The sequence below is a fragment of the Lagenorhynchus albirostris genome, chromosome 4 (genome assembly GCF_949774975.1).
Source record: "Lagenorhynchus albirostris chromosome 4, mLagAlb1.1, whole genome shotgun sequence".
Lineage (NCBI taxonomy): Eukaryota > Metazoa > Chordata > Mammalia > Artiodactyla > Delphinidae > Lagenorhynchus > Lagenorhynchus albirostris.
In genome coordinates this window covers 68402668-68421224 of record NC_083098.1, presented here as the reverse complement: position 1 = coordinate 68421224, position 18557 = coordinate 68402668, and the positions used below count along the sequence as shown (strand labels likewise).

General features: G+C 37.7%; 1 protein-coding gene across 1 annotated transcript in view; it reads left to right on the top strand.

Annotated features, from left to right (window-relative positions):
• Positions 1-272: 272 nt before the first annotated feature.
• The window catches only part of ADGRL3 (adhesion G protein-coupled receptor L3), an 854596-nt gene continuing 836311 nt past the window's right edge, over positions 273-18557 (top strand). Inside the window, exon 1 of the mRNA XM_060148098.1 lies at positions 273-650. The gene's annotated coding sequence lies outside the window, so the exon portion shown is untranslated. The remainder of the gene's footprint in view (positions 651-18557) is intronic.

The window sequence follows — 18557 nt, the reverse complement described above, 5'->3', positions numbered from 1 at the left end:
CCCCTACCTTTTCCCTCGCTCCCGCACTCAGCCGGAAAGGGGAGGACGAGGAAGAAAAAGAAAAAGAAAGGGGGTGGGGTGGGAGAACTGGATATAAAGATCGGCTGGGGGGATGGTGGAACATTTTTGGTCTCTCCAGAAGCGTCTTTTCTTAAGCGGCAGCGGCAGCGGGAGGAAAAGCAGCCCCAGCTATGACTGCCGCATGTTAATAGCTGCCGCTTGGGTCCCTCGGCTGCTGCTGGAGACAGAGCCTGACTCCGAAGTTGTGCAACTGTGGACTGGAAGAGACATTTGAACCCTCCACCCCCTTTGCTCCGTTTTTACCCCCTTGGTGTGTGTGAAGAGAGGAAACGTAAAGGAAGACAAACATTTGGATTTTGCTCCCCCCCCCTTCCCTTTTTTTCATGGCTGTGTAGCAGAAGAAAGGGGGAAGGAAAGACTTTTTGTTGTTTCCTTGGCTGGGGTCTCTACCCTCCTGCTGCCTTCTCTGCGCTTTGGCTATCATTCTTGGACGCGTGCGGTGGGGGTGTCTTCGCTGGGGCCGCTCGGTCTTTTGCCCCGAGCTCCATGGCTGGATTGTGGAAACTGCACCGGGCTGCAGGTTGTTGACCAACTGATGGGACGATCTCAGGGACCGGCGGTTACGAAAGGTAATTTATTCTCACACTTCCTGATAGTGGTGGCCCTGGCCCGGCGCAGGCATCTGCGTCCGCGGGGCAGGCAACCGAGGGGGTGCAGGATTCACGCACACTCACCCTCCCACTCACACACTCGCCCGCACACACACTCATCCGATCGTGATGCGGGGCGGGAAAGGAACCTCATGGCTGGTGGGCGCTGGGGGTTGGTACGGGTTCGAGGTTTTTCCAGCTATTGGGCGATTTGGCGGCTGAGAGAAATGAAAGGGAGAGTTGACCGGGAGCATTCGCAGTCCAGCACTCTGGGGGATAGGAACGGTTTCCACCCTGGGAATTTTCCCTCCCCTCTCACCCCAGTATCATCCCCTGGTAGGAACTGAATGCCGACCAGGGGGCGCCTTCTCTCTACCGGCCCGGAGCCGGTGCCGCTGGAGGCGGGAGAGGGCTGGAGGACCGACAGGGACCGGGTGAGGCGCTGGGCTCAGGGGTGATGGGGACTGCGGGGCGGTGAGTCCGCCGCGATCTTCTCTAGACGCTTGCCTGGAGCATCCATGGTGGCCGCGTTTGCCCAGGTCGCGCCCCTGAGTCGCGGAGCCTCGCTACCTCCCCGCACCCCGCCCGTTGTGTCCCTTTCACGGCAGTTTGGTTTAGACCTGCTTGTTTGGCCTTTGTTAAGCGCTTTTGGCTGGAGAAAGCTACCACTTTCGTGGGTGGCCCGGGGCGGCACGGTGTTGGGAGTGGGCACGGGGCGGGGGGCGGTGTTGCACGAATCGGGGTGGCCGGGGCGCCGGGGCGGGGTGGGCAGAGCATTGGTGGCGGCGGTCGGCTGGGTTACAGGTAGGAGGGCAGGTGCCCCGCATCTTCTCACCAGTGAAGGGAAGGCTCTGGGCTGCAGCGGAGCGTCGGTGCCGCCGCGCCCCCGCCGATGGTCCCACATCGGAGCTCAAGGGCTAAACGTGCCAGGCCCCTAGCAGTATAGGTGGGTGGGTGTGTATGTGGGGTGGGGTGGGGGGAACCTCCGCTACCAGGGTTAATTGGCAGCAGGGTCGGCGTGTGCCTATCTGTGTGCGCGTTCGTGCGCTCCGGGGATGGCCTGGCGATATTTGCGGGGATGGCAGAGCTGATGCTACTTGAGCTGAGCTTGCTTATCGAAATTGCCTGGGATCCGCTTAACTGGAAAATCTGGTTTGAGGAGGCCGCGAGGGCCGATAGGGGTTGCGAAGAAGCCTCACTGTGTCCCCCCTCCCCTACTGAGCACCTCTGAGAGATGCGTGCAGCGCCTGAGAGTCTCTGGTGCAGCGCGCAGGGCACCCCCAATTTGGCCCTGATGAGGACCAAGGAATAGAGTAGTCGTCTTTCGGGCAGATTGAAATAACCAAGTCAAGCCAGCATAACCCCTGGTCCCCGGAATTCTCTGGCCACTTTCAGATACGAACGTGCGCTGTTTTATTTATGGCCAGAGGAATCACAGCAATTGGGCGAACTCGAGGTGTGCGAGCCACCTCTGGGTATCTCCTCCCTGTGCCTGTGTGTGATCTTGCCTGCGGTAGAGTACATTGTAAACAACGGTGTAAGCAGCCCTGCCACAGTCTCCTTTAGAGCCCAAGCTGGTGGTGTCTTGTGTTTACTTTCCTGGGTAGATTACTCATTAGGAAGTATAAGCCTTCTTGCCCCTCTGATTTTACATCCTTCCAGCCAGCTGCTGGGGAAACGAGGAGACGCATAGACTCTGGCAGGCAGGAAAAATTGCCTTCTGTGTTTTGCTCTGAAGTAAATAGGCAATCTGCTAATTTAGGGTCATATGGGTTATCAACACTAGTTAAAGAATGTCATTGCAGAATCTACAAAGAAATAGTTCTTCAGTAATTTTTCATTTGGAGAATGTACTTTATTTCCCTGTGAGATTAAACAGAATTTAGCTAGATTTCCTTGGTATATTTTTCAGTCTGTAATGGTACTAAATGACCTGGAGTTCTGGTGCCCAATTTGTCTGTATGTGGATTAGACAGAATTGTCAGTTCTTTTATAGTATCATCAAAAGAGGTTTCCAGACGTTTGTCTAGGAGTTAAAAGAATACTTGCATTGAAATATCTTCACCTTTGTTTCACCCAATCTTTTTTTTGTGTGTCCAAGGGTTAAAAATGTACAAAGAAACAGTTTTAAAAAGTTGGAAAGCTAAACACTTTTCAGTTATTAAAAAGACATTAAATTGCTTAGTTGTAGATTAGCTCTGACTGCTTTTGTGTTTGTTGCAAATGGCTATGTTCTATTTTGTTGAAAAAAGTATAGCACTGTAAATGTGAAAGGGTACTTTTTTTCTGGGTACCATGATTTCCACATTTCTTTCAATTTTAGGATCTTGACTTCTTGAAAAAGCTTGGGTTGCCCCCCTCCCCCCGCCAAAAACGAATACTGAATCATTGATGCCTGATCTTGATTAAGTTATATTTTTATGGGATAGTGCTGGTGGCAGTTGTCTTAATGCAAACTTAGGGAATTGTGCTTTCATCCATGAGATTCTAGCTTCATATATTTCTTTCCTTCCTAGAGGGTATGTGTTAAAGCCTTTGCACTTGCAAATATTTCTTAAGATTAAAGAATACTTGTCCTCTCATTTTAGAAGATCTAATCGCAGTGTTTTTCGGAGCCCTTATGTTAGGAGATTTGATCAGATCTGTTCTTTGTTTCCTAGCAGCATGTGTTTCTTAGCAGTCATACATTCCACAGGTCCTGATGTCATTAGAACTGTGTCTGTCAGTGTATTGTGTGCTGTCTTTAGCTGAAGGTGAATGTGTCAGAAGTGCCTGAATGCCATTCCCTAGCACTTCCTCATAACTAAATATTCAATAACCTGCTTCATTGGTGTCTATGGTTGACTAGACTATTTCTATAAACTCAGGGTAGGAGGAATGATTAGTATAAAGGTTTATGTGAACTATTCACATTTTTTAGATAGATATGTTAGGTTGCTTCGGGCATCCCTGGCCTGAAGCATGTGATTTGCTTGATGGGTAAATGCTTTTGATGTCTCATTTTAAGTTGCTTGGTGTGATTATCCTTCAGATTGAGAGCCCTCCATGAAAATATGAATGGAAGGTATTTTAGAAATGATTTTCTTAATGATAATCTTTTTGCATTTTGGAGATTTAAACATTTCTTTCCATGGGGAATAATAGTGGGTATGAGACTTACTGGCTCCGGCTACTGTGCCTGACATTGTTTCTAGTAGTTAGGAAAGGCAAAATTTTTATGGACTTGTTGTCCTTTAGATTCCTTGGTGAGTTATAGCCAAGTTAATCCTAAATAGAAGATTAAAAAAAAAGTTTATCAAATCAAAAGAATTGAAGTCAGTCAAATAATATAATGCTAAACTGAATTGTTTTTCAGATTTCATTTAGGCTGCTTCAACTGCTGGATGAAACTCTCTTTGAAAAGAGCTGCCAAGTAGGAGTGACAGTTACTATTAGAAGCGGGGCAGTTTTGCCCAGAAATCAGCAAGGAAAACTGATTGTGTATTTGATTTTGAGAAATGTTATACAGCCTTAATTTAGCATGGTGTGAACGGCTAGAGCAGTTGGAATTAGAGGGAGATGATTTTTCCTTAAGTTTTGCAAATGACTATTTTCCCTTTGATTTCTTAGATTTGCATTACATTCAAAATATGCAGTTGCTCACATAGGGAGGAACCCTAAAGACAGAGGCTGTATTGTAATTTGGCATTTGTTTGCCTTCAAGGACATATTTATGCTTAGATTACTATTACATTTATGTCTTTTTCTTTTATGCAAATGAATTCCCTTATAGAATACCCAATTTTATAGTAAAATATAAACTAAAACATTCAAATATGAGTAAGGGCCTCCTGACATTTTTCCTTTCTTGACTGTGTGTGTGTGTGAGTATGTGTGTGTGTCTGTGTGTATGTGTGTGTGTCTGTGTGTGTTATTAGGGAGTTGTTGATCAGTGAGGAGAAAAATCCAGATTTTTCATTGGTTGTGATTTTGATATTGATGTTTATTGGTCACTTTGAGAGAGTAGTGTGAGCATGCCTGTAAATAGCATCTGTGAGCCCAAAGATGTATAGTTTTCCCCAAATCTTTTAATGTCATTACCCTGGTCTGAGTGTCTATGTGGCCCAATAAAATTAACTCTTCCACTGCATAAAGTAACCAGGTGTAATATTTTTCTTAGAATTGTTAAGTGTGCTCATGCACTCACAAATACAAAATATATATAAAAAATTAGCTGTCCTATTCTGAATTCATTGAAATTCTCCATTTGTTTTAAGGAGTGGATGAAAGGGGAGAGTTCTTCCTGTATTTGATCATAACAGATTCTATAGATCTTAATAATTTATGTCTTACTAATGTCTTATTGACACTTAAGACAAGAATTTAGTTTAATGTTAATGAATTTCTTCATAAGAGTGATTACATATACATATTAGAAACTGTTAACATTTGATCCATATTATTCAAGAACTTAAATGGAATACTGTTGGTGGTAGTCCTAATTATTGTGAACATTATCTCTGGGATAGAAAGTTAAATCAACCAACTGAATACTGCTATCTGGTAGACTTCTATGTCAGTTATTTTGTAGAGCAGACAATCCTCTCTTTTCAAGGTGTATTCTGGGGAAATCTGTGGTTCTTTGAGACCCTTTCAGAGGATCTATTAGAAGAAAACATTTTCATAATAATGCTAAGATGCATTTTACCTTTCAATCTCATACTTTAACAAATGTACAGTAGAGTTTTCTAGAAGGTTCATGATATGTAATGACATCATTGCTTTGCTGGCCTATGGCATGTGTGCTGGTGTATTCTTGTGTTTTAAAATTTAACCAGTTTAACTATTAATATATATATAAATATTGACAGTTAAACCAACATAATCAGCAGTTACTTTAGGTCATCAATTTTTAAGCGTGTAAAAGGGTCCTGGAATCAGAGAATTTGAGAACCGCTGAAGTTAACTTTTCAAGATCTGCTTCCTTGTACTCAGAAGTTCACCCCATTGGACCATATAAAGAGCCATCTAGGATGAGAAAACAAGTAGATTGTTCAAGTTTTAAAAAACACAAGCCATATGGGTATTTTATTAATTGTTTGACATTTTCATTTTTCTCTTCCAAATGTAGAAAAGCTTGTTTTTAGTCCCCAGTTAGTGAAACGGAAACTTTAAGGCTGCAGGTCTCTAGCCTGACCTGCTGGCAGTGGCAAAGGAGCTACTGGGAAAATTTTAAATCTAGGCCCCAGGTCTTGATATTCTGCTATCTGGAGAGGCAGAATGGTGTGGTGGTGACGAGAAGGGACTCTGTGGTGTGTTTGCCAAGGTTTGATAAATTATTTGATTTTTGACAAGATGCTGGATCCTCTCTCTGTGCCTCAATTTCCTGGTATGTTTTAATGGGTATGACAACTATACCTAATTCACAGTTTGTTGTGAAAATTTAATTGAAAAATGTATGCCAAGTGTTTACAACAGTTCCAGGCACATAATACGATTGTAACTATTTGCTACTATCATTATTATTATTTACTAGGTCTCATGAGGGTCCCACGAAACTTTAGTCAATTCCCCATGTGATTATGTGATTCAGATATGCAGTTGTTTGAGCTCTTTGCTTTAGAGCATGTCTTAAAATGCTATTAAATTTGAAAATTTCATATGAAAGATAATCTTGGCTTTATTTTACCCTTCTATTTGAAAACTTTTGAAGATTTACTGGGATTTTTGTGGTTTTTTTGGTATTGTAAGAATTAATAAAACACCTTCTTAGTTTGGGCCGAGTTTGAAATTTGGTAGAGTATGAATGTCCAATTAAAACGAGATTTCAAAGACCCTAATTGAATATTTATGTATCTTGGGAATTATTAGGGAGGAAATCACTTTTCTGAAGTGATATCAAGACGACTCACCACACTCTTAGTCTGTTAATCACTATCTAAGCATCACAACAGGCCATTTTCAGTGAAAAGCATCCTTGGGGTAATTATACACTGCAGTTCTGATTGTTTGTGAGTGGTGATATGCCTAATGAGTAACAGAAGCCCTACATAGAGATTAGTTTTAGTAGTTGCTGAAGTTTAAAGATGACCTGTAATATTATACTTCTGAATGGCACTTTGACATCTATTTGAAAACTTTATAGAGATATTTATAAATTATGTGTATATATTTGGATATATTTCATGGCTAGTTTAATTTCTGACTTAAGCCGACCACTCTGAAATTAGTACTGTAGCACTAATCTTCTCCAGCTTGTTGGCTAATCCTGACTTACTGCTGCAGAAACTATGCTATACTCCTTAGATGGGCATAGCTGGGCACTGTCCCTGATTAGGAACTGCTCAGAAATGGCCTTTGGAATGAGAGACACTTGAATACAGTCCCAATGCCACAACTTTATAGCTGTTTCATCTCTCTTTGTGAGATAAAGGTAATAAAATCTGCATTGCTGGTTTGGCGTGAGGAATAGGAAGTGAATAGAAAAGTACCTGATAAGAGTGAGCATTTAATAAATGGTAACTATTATTATTAGTCAGAGTATTATTAGAAATGTCCTTAACTACCGGTATTAAGAAAACTTAGCTAAATCAAATATCATTTTTTTAATTGAAGAATTCTTGATGAGCTAGGAAAATCAATAGCATTTTCTTAAGCAGTTGAGAAAGGTTTTACGTGTATTTTTGTCTTTTCCATATTCTTTTCCTCTCTCCTTTTTTATCCTTTTGTTAAGTACCTATTTCTCAGTTCTTCTTCATAATCTTAAAACATTATGCTCTGCTACTAATGCTCCCCACAGAATCATAATCCTGACAGGAAAATATTTTTGACAGCCACCAAGTGCTGTGTCTGACGATTGACTTTAAATCAGGTATAAAATGAAAGTAGCAGTTTAACTTAAGACATTTTAAATTAAACTCCTGATCATCTTTTCATGTGGCGTCAGCAGCTCTTTAAGCTTTAACTGCATCAGAATATTCTACAATGTTGTAACTAAATGATCATAAACTTCCAAGATTTAAGGATTTCCCATACTTTTAAAGGATTTATAATCCCAAAGTTTAGTTCTCATAAGATTGCTATAAATGCAGATGAACCCTTAAAATTCAGAACCCCCAATTATTTTAAAGACTACAAGTATGGAAAGGGTCATAAATAAGTCCATGTTTTAGAATGAATGTCTGTATTTCAATGACAGGTGCCAATAAGAGAAGTTAGTAAATCTGTGACTCTTCCATTGAATCATTCATCGTTTATGTTAAAATGGAAAAAGTACAACATGGTTGGTGGTAAGAATGAATGAAAAAATAAGCTGCATGTTGGACGTCTGACTTGCTAAATTGTACCAGGCTTAAGTGTTTTAAAGTATGACTCAAGAAAATGAAAGCCAAGTAGAAAGATACCCCCTTCTGTTTGATCAGGTTGTGTTGGTGTTTATGCATCCTGCAGAGGCAAAGTGTGTTACTATTCAAGACAGCCCCAGTGGCTCCACAGTAGTCTGAGATTGTGAGAATAGGGGAGAGACTCAAGCCCAGTTTTTGATGTTCTGCATGGGTGGGTAACCTGAATACTAAAATGCATTCCATTGACAGCTGACCCTGTGAGAGGTTTTTCAACAGTCTCCTGTTTTGTTTTCATTTGGTTTGGGTTTTTTTTCCCCTTTTCCTTTCCTCAGAGCTCTTCCAAATACTTTAGATAAGAGGGAATGGTCCTGGAGGATGGTCATCTTTTTGTATCAGATTTTATTTCTGGCCAGAACAGAAGGGCTCAACTGGTTTACATTTCTGTCTTTTGTTTTTTTCATATTTTCAGTGTTCTTGATTTGTCAGTGGCTGATGGTTGCCGTTTGAACCTTGATTCAGAATACTGATCATGACTTCAAGGAGTGGACAAAGAGTCTATTGAGAAATAGTTTTGTGTTAACATGAGGCGTGTCTATATCTGTAGACGTTCTTCTTTATATTGGCGTTAACTGTTCAGTCAAATTTGTCTGTTGAGTTTTAATCATATTATTAACTATAGTTGACTTCGAAAGAAAAACTTAGGCATACATTTTCTTTTAAAATAATATACCATCATTTAAAAAATTTTAGGCATGTTCAATTAAATTTTACTTTAATTTTCAATAATTTTTATGTATGACAGTTAAATATTATTTTGCAGTGTTCCAAAATGCAGCATATTTTATGATAACATATCATTTGTCATATGGACTTAAATTCAACTTAAAAGATTTAGCAGAATGGGTGTATTCATTATTTTTCTTTTAATTGCAGACACCTCCAACTAGCTTTAGGCCATAATGATTAATTTATTGGGAGGTTATTGTGTTTCTCACCTAAAGAATCTTGGGGAAGGATGGAGGTTTAGAAAAAATTAGAAAATAGTAGCACCTTGAATACCACCAGGATTCTGTTCCAGTTGCATGCTCCTATGCAGACTACCACTTTTCCTTCTCTCTGCCTACTGGATTCTTAACCTTTCACCACAGTCTGAATTAGGTACCCAGCTTTAGATCAGTCTACTATCACCAGCTTACTAGAGTCAATAAGGATATTGCAGTTCCTAGGTGGATGCACTAATAGCTTGAAGAAGGGAAGGCTCAATTAAGAGAGGGTTCATGTCTACAGAACAAAGTAGAGGGGCTGATAAAACCTGAATGTCCACTACAGTGATCCTTTGTTAACTCAGACAGATCAAGCATTAGGAGAATTGGTTAGGAAAGCCATTAAAAATGGGTGTACCCTTTTCCTTTAAGCAGCCAAAGTGATCGTGGAAAATGGTTTCCTGCTTACTTGACCCAGAAAACCCAACAAAAACATGCAAATCAAGGGATTCAGATTTTCAGATTCAAGAACATCTGTGAAACTGCCCAACTTGTCAAAGCTATGCATGTCTGAAAAGCCATCAAGTATCCGAAAGATGTCATTTACATAAATAATGTATGCCATTCCATCTTTCGATGGTGGAGTTGCCATCGTACAATGCTGAACAGGGGACACTGGAGACAGTACTTAGAGTGCTGAATTTTTGCTACTCTTGCTTTAAAATGCTGATCTTACAGGTTTAAGTGTAGATTATTTAAGCATTGAGTACCTCCAGGTGAAAAATCCCCCAAGATGTGTCATTGGGCATGGAACTCATGCTTGAGTTAACTTATGTATGAGCTCCACTAGCCACATTAAGATGGTCCTTACTGAAAAGGAACAAATTGTTCCTTAACCAGAAGTGGAGGTTTCACAGAAGAAAAAGTTATCCCAGAAGAAACTGAAGAAACAAAAACTTATGGCATGGAAATGAATACAGCATAAAATAAATGCAAATAGAAGTAAAAGCAGAAGAAATGGATTTACAGATATGAATTCATCCATCTGTTTAAGAAATCTAATTATTTTACACTTGCTGGTGTATTCATTATGTCATGCTACTGATAGGAATATATGTTTATTCAAGTAAACCTTATGTTTAGAGGCAGAATATTCAAAAGTACATCATGTAGGATATTTCAAATAATTGAGTATGGATAACTTTACTAACTAAAGAGTCCAATGAAAATATACTTCATCCTATCCACTAATAACGTTATTGAAAAGACAGACATCTAATTTGGATCCATTATGACAAAAACTAGAGTCTGCGTAGTGTTTAATGCTGTCACTTGACCAGCTGAAGTTAAAAGGTGCTTTAGAGCTATCATTTGTATAAGTTGGGAAACCTCTTAAATTTATTGTTTTTTATTTTTTCTTTATTCACCACAGAAAGTTGTGTTGAGTTTTCATTTTAAATTACCAACTCAATGTGAATAGTAACGTCAGATAATTTGGGAGTATTTTTAAAGGTTAATAGAAACCTTCCTTATTGTTGCAATTCCTTGAAAAAGAAAGAGCCCTAAAAATTAGTAGGCTGTCAACATTTTATGATCTGACATTACTAAGTGAACTTTGGGAGTATTTCTTTTTTTGGTGCATTTGATTAAACGTGTGATCTTATCTTGGTGAAATAGCCTGTTGGGCTGCAGACAGTAGTGTTCAGAAATGAAATTTGCCTAGAGCCTTTGAGCAGACGTTTATTCAATGAGACCCGTACTGAATAATGGATGATGGTGAAATTGCAGTAGTGTGTATGTATGTTTTCTTGCTTGAATATAGGGGTTGAGATAGAGCAACAACAAAAAAGTAATGGTGTATGAAAGAAAGCACTAGATTTATAAATGAGAAATTAACCTGCATTATTATAAATGAATGAACTATCTGTGTGAAGGACTCATAGTTACTGTCAGAGGATGGTGTACTAGGCCATCTGCTTTGTTTTAGTAATCTTGCTGAGTTACTTCCTTTTCTGCTGCTGTCTCTTAGCTTGGTAGATGTTATTCTGGGATTTGTGCCACAATCCCAATGTATATCATTTATGTATGCTCTTTTGATTCTACTTGGGTGCCAGTAATAGCTGAATTTTGATTCCTATTCATTCTTCTCAATACAACTTATTCTACATTCTAAATGATCACATATTAAAAAGTTTTTTTTTTTCTGATATGGTATAGTATGCTCGTGCTGAATACTTGTGAAATATGGAGATATGTAAACTCAAAACAGAAATCAACCAGTATATCATAATATAATGGTACATTGCCATATTCACAGAGGTTATGTCACACATATTTTTAGCTTGATTATCCATGTATTACCATTTTACGTGTGTATGTGTGTTTGTTTTCGTAGAATTGAGGTTGAAATATATTAAATATATAGAGAGTTTGTATAATTCTCTCCAATTTCCCAATGCCATTAATTTTTTGAGAGCATAATTTTTAATGTTGTAAAATATTTCATAGTGTGGACACACTATGATGTATTCAAACAGTTTCTTATTCATGTGGGTTGTTATATTTTGCAAGGATAAATAACATAAAGCTTGGCCTATTCTCTGATGATTTTTGTAGCACAGATTCCTTGAAGTATAATTATTAGGACAAAGAGTAAATAATGACTGTTTTTTTTTTTTTTTTTTTTTTGCGGTACGCGGGCCTCTCACTGTTGCAGCCTCTCCCGCTGCGGAGCACAGGCTCCGGACGCGCAGGCTCAGCGGCCATGGCTCACGGGCCCAGCCACTCCGCGACATGTGGGATCCTCCCAGACCAGGGCACAAACCCACGTCCCCTGCATCGGCAGGCGGACTCCCAAGCACTGCGCCACCAGGGAAGTCCGACTGTTTGACTTTTACCACCTGGTTTCAGTGATGCACATGCATCATTGTCCTCTGTGCATAACTGGTCTTCTTTTTGAGAAATTTTTAAGAATTGTTAACTGTCAGTTGTGTAGTTAGTAGTTATTAACTCTTCATTATTTATAAAGTTAGTAATTTACCAATTGTTTGGTAATTCTTAAGAATTACTAACTCTCATTTATATCAATGTATCAAAGTTGAGGTCAGTAAAATACTGTAGTCAGTAATTAAAAAACTGAAATTTATTGGCTATTAACATTTAAATAGGACTGTGCCTAATATCTTTGAATTTAACATAATATTAAAACAAAACCATACAGTGAATCTAATTATGAAGAATTAAGAAGTCCACCATCCACTTTATGTCTCCATAAACTTTCTTAGTTTTGTTCTCTGCTTTGAATGGACCTATCTCTTAAGTTCATCTAAAAACATCACTTTAACAAGGCTCTTCTGTACCAAACCTCTCATGGAAAAAGAAAATTGGTGGGCTTGATTTGGGCTATTATAAAATTTAAGGATGAAAAGGAGGAGTAAATTGTCAGTTAACACATTTATAGTAATTGAAGGTTGTCTATAAAAGGAGAATGAGATCAGTAAATAAAGTAACTAAAGAGAATAGTATGGCTCATAATTAGTAAACGTGAAGTCAATTTTTGCTAGGTTTAAGTTCAGTTAGAGATCTGTCCATAGCAATAAGAGTGAGGTACAAAAAATATGTTTGGTAGCACTTAAGTCAAATGGAAGAGGAAAACAGTAGGTATGCAATGCAAATTTTTATCATTTTTACAATAATGCCAATATCTACTGAATTTAATTTCATTAGTTCATTCTTTGGTCAGAGGGACTAATTGTTCTAATTTAAACAGCGTCTTTGTGATTTCTGCTTCCAATCATAAAGACATATATTTAAGGTACACTTCTAACAGTCAAGTTGGAGACCAGTTCTTACTTCACTTTCTATATTTTCTTTAAATTTGCACCAGAACATATTTATGGGACCGAGTTTAATGCTAGGTTAATAATGAATGTATAACTGCTTGAATGGGCTTTGTGGACCTAGAAGAAACAATTGAACATGAAAGCCGTTTTTGAAGTTACTGGTGCAGGATAAATTCAAGTGCCATTGAAAATTGCCCTGCACCTGCATGTGGAATAATAAAGGCATAGAAGGAATCCTAAAAGGCACACTTGTGCACACTTTGTTTCCTCAAAAAAAAAAAAAAAACAAAAAAAAACAAAAAACTGTTGATTAGCAACTCCCCATTTGCTAATCAGTGGGTATAAAGTTTCAGTTATGCAAGATGAGTAAGTTTTAGAGCTCTGCTGAATACATTGTGCCTATAGTTAATAATATATTGTCCACTTAAAAATCTGTTAAGAGGGTAGATCTCATGTTAAAGCTTCTTAACCACAGTAAAAAAATTTTTATAAAGTTACTTGTCAAGAATTGAACTGACTTGCCCAAAGTGACATGGCTGGTTTATAGCATATGCTGCATTTTATCAAGGGATTTCTCAGCCTTGCACTTGAGAATTCTCATTTCTGATTTCAGACATCGTCTCTGCGTAACTGTATCACATACTCATATAACTTTTCTAGGTCTGTTTCATCGTAAGTAGGGGATAGGGCTGGGTGTTCTTTCTCTCTAAAACAACCATGAGATAAAATAATATGAATAAAGTTTATTAGAACAGAATACCTTCGTTTACAAGTTAATCTTTCAAAAAACTTACCTGTTAAGGTAGTTGATTTTATAAGAATTTTCACATTACATTCTCCTTAAAGAGTTAAGCTATTGCATGTGGTATTAGCGTATTTAAACAAATAAAATAGGTTAGACATTCTTTTTTGTGAAGGTTTAAAAAGAAAGTGATATGATGAAGATATTTTACATTCTTTAAAAATGTTAAGGAATGTAATAAGTTCCTCTCAGATTTCTCTATATTTCCCTACAGTTAAGGATGCTAATAAGTTTTCTTTAATAGTCAACTGTTTTAGGATATGATATAGGATTTGATAGAGTTTCTCATATTAGCTTTCTTTCCCTTATGTTTACAGATCAAATAAATTCTACATCCAGAACTTTGGGCTCACAGTACTGTTATCTTGTATCAAGGCAATTTCAACATGTCTTCATTTATAAAGCAGAAGTGTATACATTGATATACTTAGTGTATACTTAGTGTTTCCCTTTCACTGCTTTTTTTTATCACATGGCTGAATTTATTTACATAAAATTATTACAAATTATTTTAAGGTTTAAGCATTAACTTGCATTTAGTTCTATATTAATGATCTTTACTGAAAGTAATAAATATACATGTAGAGAAATACAAAATACAGGAACATAATGTATATTAATGAGAAGCAAAGAGGTAAAGTAGAAAGAGAGCAGAAGCTTAAGAGTCAGAAGTGCATGACTTCCAACCTGCTCTCTGTTATGACTCTGAAAATGTTACTCAGCCTCTTCATGCCTTAGTGTAAAATGGGAATAAAAATAATACTTACCTTTCAGAGTTATTGTGAGGATTAAATGAGATGATGTACATAAAACATATAGCACACTGATAGCTTGCATACCTTGTGTTAATTTTTCATAGATCTTTGAAGCGATGCCTTCTTTTAAGTGGGACTCTAAATTGTTCTGCTTTTTCTGCAGTTCTCAAAAGACCAGCTTTATGAAGTCATTGATTTTTGTCATTCACTATGTATTTGTTAGCACCAGATGTCTGCAGAATGTGGAGCATAACATTGACAGAAAGAGCCTCTGACTTTAGTGCTTGCACAAATCATGGAAATAAAGAGGTATTAAGCAATGTGTCTATCATGAATTATTTGTTAAAATTCTACTAAATCCTACAAAGGACAAGTCCAGGATACTATGAGATAGCAGCTCAGACCTTGTCTGAGCTGGCGGGTGAGTGGGTCTGCGAAGACTTCCCAATGCAAGTGACGTTTGAACTGAGATACGAAGTTTGAGTAGGTAGCTTTAGAGAATGTTCTGGTTCACTGCTCCCTTCACATTCTGTCATTAGGAGAGCTCATCACAGGCCCAAGCATGTTCAAGTGGAGGAGGCTAATAGAGGTGAGTAAAGGGAAGAAGATGGAGCATAGTTACCTTGATTTGACAGTAGGGACAACACACCTGAATTTTTCATTTTACAGAGAAGCTGAGTTAACACAGAGAATGGTTTAATATTAGTTGTCTGCCTATAATACTAAATTTCAGAATGTCAGAAAATAAAGTATCTGTTGACCATAAAGAATGGTCAGGCACTGTGGATTTGAAATGAGGAGAGTAGATAAGATCTATACAGATACTGAAACCAAGATTTCTTAGTTTAGCTTTAGACATTGTATATCTGTGTGTTGTGACTAGAAGGGAGTTTTACTCCAGAAGTTGGTTTCTGTTCATTTTTATCCTAACTTCTTCCCATGCCCATTGGCTTAGTAAGTGTCTGGTGTCTTTTGGTTCTGAGAAACTCTGCAGAAATGGAGGAACTAGCTTTAGGAATACCAGTGCTAAAGTTTGACAGTGCTATGGTTATGACTCTTAACTTGTCAAAGACCAGCAGTAAAATATCAATATGGAAAACAATTGTTAAGAGGGACATGGTATTATTATTTAGTAAAGGCAGCTGACTTCTTTTAGCATCTCTCCCCTGCTAGGATTAATCTTATTATTTAAATTTTTGAAGGCTTTCCACAGTATGTGATGATAAAACTGATTTTATTGTTATTTAGAACAAATCATTGAATGTGAATAAAATAATGGTAAAGTATGTTCTATAAAACAAATGATATTAGTTTAAGAGTCTGAGCAAAAGGATAAATGTGGTTTAAGAAAATTATCTTAGTGGAATAAAAATTTTAATATAGGAAAAATACTGTAGTAAGAATTAGCAAATTTGGGATCATTAATCTTTTTCATCCATTTATCAACATTTATTGTGTGCTTCCTGTGTGATAAAATTAAAAACAATTGTGATAGAGATTAGAAAAAGGAAAATAATGAGTTTTATGAGAATATTTGCCCCAAGGATCTCAGGCACTCCAGATGAAAGTTTTTCTCATCCTGCTGAGCCCTGGAGGATATGTAGAAATAGGCCAAGCAGACAGTCTTCCTGAAGGAGGGAACCCCCAATATCAAGGCCTAGAGTAAGATGGAGCTCAGCTCGTGTGAGAAACTCAGGGAAGGTCCTAGTAGCTGGAACATAAGGATTGAGAGAGGAAGTGACATGAAATGTGGCGAGGGAAGTAAATGGGAGTCCAGAATTTGCAGTGTTTTTTGAAGTTTAAGTATTTTAGACTTTATCTTAGGAGCAGTGGGAAGTCATTAAAGGTTTGAAGCAGGGAAATAACAAGATCAGATTTTCATTTTACAGAAATCGTGTTGACTGTTCTGTGTAGGTGTCATTGGAGGGAGGCATCAAGAGGGGATACGGGGAGACCAGTTAGGTGAGCTTAGGTGAGCGTCTAAGCTTCTGCCACACCCCTTCTCAGCTGGGAACTGTAGGCCAGAGCTTAATGTATAAGGAAGGGGTTTGTATTAAATAATATCCCTTTCAACTCTAATATGCTACTGTACTCTGGTTATAAAGACACAGGGGAGTGAAGTGATGGTAATCATTATTTAAATTACCCTATCGGTACTTACTAATTTTTACTCATCTACCTTTTGATATATTGTTGTAATACTGTATCCAGTTGTTTCAGATTTATTTTTCACCTAAAAGTTAGAATCCATTTTTGGAGACCTATAATATAACTAGAATTTTTTAATATATTTGTATTTTAAATGCTCTGCAAAAAATCATAAAATCAGTTGTTGGGGCCACATTTGATTTAGTTAAGAGGGTTTATACCACAAAATTCTTTCATCTTGGTCAAAGTGATTTATTTGTAAATCCTCATTTCTGAAGTCATTCAAAGGAATTCCTATCTTAATCATACCTGAAAAGACAGTAATACATTGTTTCTTGCAACACTACAGTGAACTGATAGTCTGAGTGACAAATGCAAAAAAGCTGACTGTATATTATTTAAGACTTTCTAAGACATTTTACCTCTTATATCTTTCATTAGTAATTTAAATATTATATTTCCCCCTTGTGTTCTGTTTTCTAATTCCCCATAATACTTTTTTTTATATCTCTTTTGTGGCATTTATGACATTCTGCCATTCCTTTTGATTATTTCTCTTCTTGTTTTATGCTTGTATGGAAATATAATTTCATTTAAGGCTGGGAGTGCTTTTAGTTTTTTCATAACCTGGAGTACCTGATTATATAAATGGAGTTTGTGTTTTATTTTGATAGGTTAATTTTTTTTAAAGATGGAGGTGTGTAGTATGTTAGATAAACATCATACTTGAAATATGTCTTGTATGATTTTAAAAATTAATAGCATAACCTCTAATAACTTGGCTGTGTCCATGACACTTAGTGATTCAGAACATGGACTTTAGGGTCAGATGAACTTAAGCCTAAACTTTGGAACTACATGCCACGTAATAGCTGTGTGACTTTGGGTCATTTTCTGAGCCTCAGTTTACTCTATCAGTGGGCTAATTATATCTATTTCATAGTGAGATTATGAGAATTAAATTAGTTTCTGTCATATAATATAAGGTTTGGTTATTGTATATGAGAGTCAGATGGGAAAAATAGGTGCTATCACACTTGCACATAGCAAGAAGGAGTAGAACACAGTGATTCAAGCCATCTCTTTTTATCCTGTGCTGCCAAACTTTTTGCAAGATTGATATCATCCCAATCTGTTGCCTTCAATCTTCATGGCTTTCCATTTGGAATCATTTTGTCATGTTACTTCATGAACACCATACTATCTTTTTTTAAATCTCTGACTTATTCTGAAAGGAATGATTGATTATGTAGCAATTTATGAGATCCAAATGGAAGCCTGAACACTTGCAGGCACTGTCAGGTAAGAATGTCAGAAATGCCTTTATTACTAATTTCTAATACATTCTGTAGGCATATATACCTAATACATACAGGCTATAAAATATAGTTTTCTATACTTAGTGTTTCAGGGCAGACAGTCTTCCCCTTTCCCCAAAGTACATTTCCCCCCTAAATCAACTATTTTTAGAATGTGAAGAAAATTGCTTATTTTAAAAGGGACCATTTAAACAAACAGTATTACTGTCACAAAGAATTAACTGATAAGGAGGACAGAGTATGAGCTCAGAGTCCTTTATCTTGAATAAACTTCTCTCGTGTTGAATGGAATACAGTTTTATAAAAACATGAAACAATGAAGAATTATGCTTAGGTAAAATTCAGCAAAATTATTGGTGGTTTTGAGAAAAAAGTATACAGTTGGTATGCATAATAAAAACAGTCTAGTTTTCAAAAATATTTTGTAGCCAAGTATTCTGAAAGCAATTGCAGGTATGTAAGAACTAGGACTTGGTGCCCTTTATACTTGGCCTGTGAGAACTTACTCTTCAGAGGTAGGCTTGTAGTATGATGTCAGTATTTGTATCCTCTTGAAGAACTGCTATTTCAGTATAAGATATTCTCTGTTCTCTAATTAAAGTATGTAGAAGAGTTACAGTTTTTTTTTTTTTTTTTGTGGTACGCGGGCCTCTCACTATTGTGGCCTCTCCCGTTGCGGAGCACAGGCTCCGGACGCGCAGGCTCAGCAGCCATG